We start from the raw sequence: 6,057 nt of genomic DNA, 5'->3' as shown, positions 1-6,057 counted from the left end.
CAGCGCTGGACAAAGGCTGGCCCTTGCCCCACCACTCCGCCCTGCAGTGATGGATCCGAACGGACGCATGAACGTGGGCTGGATTTGAGGCTGCCGAGGCGCCACCTCGCCCCCCACTGGGCCAAGCAAAAGGGACGGGCCTCAGGGATACACTGGAACCCCAGCCAAGTGCCTCAAAACAATCACGACCTGCTAACTAGCCTCACCATCCATAGGCCTTGATTGATATGGGAAACGCATGCTTGCTTCTCCATACAGCACCCTCCATCACTCTTTATCATCCTCAAAGCCTGAAATTATTCCCCCTTTCAAAGTGAATGTTACAGATTAGATGCGGGCAGCCATTAAATTGTGATTTTATGTACATAACAGGTTTATATTAGGCTCAAAATTCATGTTTCGTGAGTGTCCAATATGTCTCACGAGTACATAGGCTGTAACGAATGGCAGAGAAATATGAAAGCATGATGTTAAAGGTATGGAGAAACTACAATAAGTGTTTTATTAATGGCTGTTGCCCCCCTCATGTTTAAGAAAAAAGTTAATTTGCATGGTTCAAGGATATGGAAAATGTGCCCTGACAACCCACATTAAAGCTATAGTAGAAACTAGTGATTTAAGGATCAGACAAAATGAAAACAGGTTTGCTGAGCTATGACAGCAACTCAGCAGTTGGTCCCTTTATCGTTTAATACAATAAATTAGGATGATGGAAAAAAAACTGTAAAATGCTTTGGTTGTTTCAATTATTTATCTATTAGTGCAATCCAGTGTTTGATTTGGATGTTCAGGATCAGAAATGAATGCAGAATGCAGTGGAGTAGCCACAAAAACGACCAGCTTAGAGTTTTCACTTAACCTGGTCTGCTAGTGACAACAATACCAAAATGCTAAAATTAATCTATTGTTGCTGCCACAACAACACATTAATATTAGCATACTGTAATCTATATCTAGTGTGCAGGTGAAGAGTGTGGGCTTGTTTTAGATGATTTCCTTTGCCTTTAATACTCTCAACAACCAGCAAGAAGCTTGAAAGAATCGCTAAATATCGCAAGCAAAAGCGTAACACGTGAAAGCTCTGGCTACAAAACAGCGTCCAATTTGTTACATTTTAGGCTCCCCAGGTCACATCTGATTTGCAGTCTCTGGTTTTAAACAAACAGCCACTTCACTACTGAAGGTCTCCATAAGCCGCTAGCTAATTTCTAAGAGATAAAAGGCAATAAACAACAATTTTACGGGACTGCAATTACAGCACTGCAGGCCTAGAGGACAAGGGGTACCCATTCAGGGAGATATTTTGAAACACTCTGTGTGCTATTACAGTTCCACACAATGCCAAATGACATCTATTTGAGCATGTGACTCCTTTACTAGAGGGGCTTCACACATTTGGCAGAGTGCTTGTCTGTGTCTGCTGTTTTGTGTCAACATAGCAAGTTGTAGCATCACAAAAACAGAAAATAAAATTGAAGCATTCATTCCTACATTTACAATTTCAGCATGAGTGATCGCGTGAATGTAATATTTTGTCATATTTTGCTCTCTGTTTACTCAAACATCTGACACCGAACACCTCATTTAACTGAATTGGTAAGTTGCATCTTTTCTCCCCCTGCAAACCTTTGAATTACAGAACCACGCATTTCTGCAATCCATCTACATTTTGTTTATAGTTCTTAAAACTCCCCAAAATTTTCTCTTCCACGAGTGTCAGACAAAGCAAGTAGCCCTGTGGCAGTCTTGCTCCACCTTCTAATCTAAAACCAATCAACTCAGCAATGACACCTTATAAATCAGCCGTTTGAACTTCCTGAAATTTCTAACTGACTCAGTGACGCACATGCCCACAACACACAGGGATCACGGAGTTCTTGAATTCCACCTTTGCATCTTTTTCCTCCCTTTGTTTCTTGTCAATGTTTAAGCACTCTATTATAGTCTTTATCGCATGTATACAGCCCTGTACACACACTTTTACTCCCGTTTCTCTTCTTCTTTCTTTATACCCTGCAAATAATGGGCTGTAAAAGTTAAATTAGAACTTTAGCTCCTTGTAGGGCTCTATTGGACCCTACAGAGATAAGATATACCAATAACAATAGAAAGCCGGCATGATGAAAATCTTTCGAAACACTTCCTGTATTGCTGTTCTTTGTAAGTTGCGGGCATTTACTGTAAATGAAATCTAGACGAACATGAAGGAGTAGGTAAGTCTTCATCACAGTTGGATTATAATCGTATATCTTCAGCTTAGGCAATGATCCAAAAAGGGCTTGCACACCTTCTGTGTGTATCCAGTAAAAGCCTGAGGCCCGCATTACTCACAATGGTGGTATTTTCAAGTACTGACTTCATATCCTGCCCTTGGTTTTTTTGTCTCGTTTGACCGCAGGACCCAACCCTCATGGTGCACCCCAATCTATGTAAATCCCCTATGCATTCCTCAGATGCACTTAGAAGCACATTGATTACATAACTGGGACAGTTGCAGGGTTGAGCAGGCCAGCAGAATTAGGCTTGGCATCAAACTGAGACACAATCTAGCTCTGTTTAATTTTTAATCCAGGACAAAGGCTACATTCATTCATAAAACCCAGGAAAAGATGTTTAAGTTCAGTTCTGTTAATGGTTAACGTTTTCTTTACCACTTTGCTTTCACTTCTTGTAAGACACTCCTCCTCACACTTGTTTTATTGCTTTTGAGTGGGTGGTGTTACTGATACCTTACTGATTCATACTGTTGTTTGAAGTAGGATCATTTTTCTAGCCATGCACATGCCATTCATTCAGGTGTCCACCCACAGACATTGCTGCCCCCCACCACCACCTTTTACTTTAACTGGTAATGGGTTTAGGAAAGTGGGAGAAGACTGGACTTGAAAAGTTTGCCTTTAGAATCAAACAAAAGCAGCAAAAAACACAGAAACAGAATGACCTACTGGCTGACAGTTTATAGTTTGAAAAATATTGGACACTTTAAGCAAAGCACTACGAATACAGAGAAAGACAGATGGAGAGAAGCGCCAGTGATTGTTTGGTCACGGTGCAAGCTCAGATTTCTAGTTGTCAGTTCCTCACCGCGGTGCAGGTATGTGAAAAGCGCAATTTGTTTGTCTGTCTATTTCTGTTTGAATTTCTACATGTTTTTAAGCATTTACTGTCATTTTGACTTTGAAAGCATACACAATAGACTTGTTCACAATTCAAATCAAGATAATAAGATATGAATAAACTGTAGTCTTTCAGCATTATTTTGCAAGGTCTATTAAAAATATTGTATTAACTATTTATGAACTATGGTCTTTTTTCCCAGTTTCGTTATTGCAAGGTTATAAATGAGTGGACTACCAAAGAGCAACCATATTTATAAATATAGCACTACATGGAATGAAGTATAATCAATACCTGAAGATAAGAACATCACCAAATGTTGGGTTTCCTGCCATAAAGAAGCCCTTTTGTTTCTTGTCCATGGGTCTCTTGGGCTTCAGTTTTGGATTTAGTGTCATTGTGTGTGTGTATGTATAGCACCAATTCACACCACCAGTCACCCCATTCAATACTGTTCTTGTCTAGCCATTCTGGTGAAAGTTCATCTTGGTTTCATCTGTTCAAAGAATACTTTTTCCAACACCAGTAGTGTAGAGAGGTTTCACTGCAGGTACACGTGTCCTGATGTTTACCAACTGCTGGCAGTGGCATATGATTTTTTCTCTTGATACTGTTTGGCATTTTAGTCCAACTAGATTTCAGATGTCTATGGCACTTTTGTCATGCGAAAATTAAAATATTCAAAATTATGCAATTTGAAAATGCTGCAACCTCGTCAGTCATTCACTAGTTACTGGATCAAGTGATTCTAGTACACATGTGTATGTCAGCTAATATATTTTTTAATGGTCTCAAGGCTAAGTCGCACTGGAAGTCTCTCTGAAGAGGAACTACAGCTACACCCTATTAATGTTAGCCACACTCCCCAACAAAACATTGAACAAAAAGCCACACAACAGCCTACTCATTCCTTTAGCCAAAGTCACACCAGCAATGGTGCAGCGCAATAAATTAACGTCTGATTAAAAATGGTTGTCTCGCCCGCCAAATTGTCATCAAGTGGCACCATTGATACGGGCAACAAAACCGGGCACATCACCAATCACCCACTCAATGAGAAAAGGAAGGAACTAAAAACAACATTCTTGAGCAAGTTTGTCTTTCATGAGCTGGATGCGATGTGGGGGTGGGAGGGTGACTGGGTAGAGTAAGTTTCTGGGATATGTAAAGCGGGTACACAAGACCCCACAATGGGGTAGAGAAGGAAGGGCCACCCTGACAGCCTTAGCGGTGCAGTTTTTTGTTTTTTTTTAAGGGGTGTGGGGGTACTACAGGGATGGAAGGCAGAAACTGGGAGGGGGTGTTCCCTTCTTCAAAGCCTTTCCGCTGGTTCTGGGGCCCTGTAGATGGAGAATGTAGGTGGGGGGTGGTGAAGGGGTGAGGGTAAAGGAGAGAAAGGGAGAATTAGGGAGCCCTCTCTTTGTCTGCTGGCATCAGGGGGGTCGGTTAGACACTGAACGCCTCGGGAAGATTAACCAGCCAGGCCCGGTCGGAAGCTGAAGGGTAGGTGGGTGGGTGGGTTGTAGAGGAGGATAATGGGAGCCCGCTTTGTTTCTCATCCACGATAGGATGCTGGAGAGGAGAGATGGAATGTAAGAAATGGAGATTGATTGATTGGTACAGTGAGTACTGCTGAAGGGACAGAGCAAGAAAGGGAGGGAGGATGACCGCGTTGAGCTTTAAGTCGCTCCCTGAAGTGAATCACAGTCTCCAGTTTTGAATTTTTAAAATATGGAAAACATAAGGCTCAAACAAGAAGAATGGTGGGAGTGAACAAAAGGGGGAAAAAAAACAAAAAAACAAAACCTGAAATAAAAATGAAAAAAAAAAAAAAGAGAAGCAGAGACTTTTAAGGTGGGAGAGATCGAAATGGGGGAGGAAACTTTAGGGTGTGGGGGGGCTTCCTCAATACGGATTAGTGCAGTGGGGAGAGCGAGGACGGGGTTAGAAGGAAGGGAGGCAGGAGAGGATGAAAGTTGGGGTGGGAGGGAAGGGTGAGAATGAAGAATTGCCATTCGCTTCACTCACTTCACTACACAGGAACAAAGCATGATGGGAGGTACTTGACATAACACTCTTCCAGGCCATGTTGGTGTGTGTGTGTGTGTGTGTGTGTGTGTGTGTGTGTGTGTGTGTGTGTGTGTGTGTGTGTGTGTGTGTGTGTGTGGTGTCCGCTATCTCAAGACAAGGTATTAGCATGCACAATGTTGAATTTTATATATGATGAGTGTTTCTGATTAGACTGAAGTGTGAAAATTTTGGGTTTCACTGATTATGCAGAAAGTTTTAAGGGACTCTCTTAAGAAAAGGTGAGTGACTCTTTTTGCAGACTGAGCACAGCATGTATTAGTATACAGCACCTTTAGTTGGAGGCAGTATAGGTGTACGAAGCTGTGAAAATGCAAAACTGTTTTGAGAGGGTAGCTAAAGCTGAATCACTTCTTACAAGTGACTCAAAGTGACACTATGTTCTCTTCAAACAGGAAAAAGAAGCAGAAGAAATTAAATTAAAGAAGCGCTATTATTTTATTAAAATAAAACATTTGCTGTATTTTCTGTCATAGCTGAGCTTCTTGCATTGATGAGTGATGTAACAGCTGAGGGGAAAGTGGCTTTTGGCAGAACCAGTATTCCTGCCTCGAACTAATGACCTGAGGCAGAATTTCAGCACCCTAATTAAGGCGTCATTAATTACAGGAGTGATAACGTTTCTCTCCACAGCTGATAGCCCATCAGGACCAGAAATACTTTAGGAATTATAAATATGTCAAGTAAAAAAAAAAAAAGGGATTCAATTATTTTATTTTTCATCCAGTTGTTATGATCAGGCCATGTCAACGTCTCATTCTGAATCACATTTATTGCTTAATACTAAAGCATCCATTCATGCACTGCAGAAATGTGTGAGAGCCTGTGCTCATATAGTGGATGTATCTTTAG

The sequence above is a fragment of the Pelmatolapia mariae genome, linkage group LG15 (assembly GCF_036321145.2).
Source record: "Pelmatolapia mariae isolate MD_Pm_ZW linkage group LG15, Pm_UMD_F_2, whole genome shotgun sequence".
Taxonomy (NCBI): Eukaryota; Metazoa; Chordata; class Actinopteri; order Cichliformes; family Cichlidae; genus Pelmatolapia; species Pelmatolapia mariae.
This window is presented reverse-complemented; position numbering follows the sequence as displayed.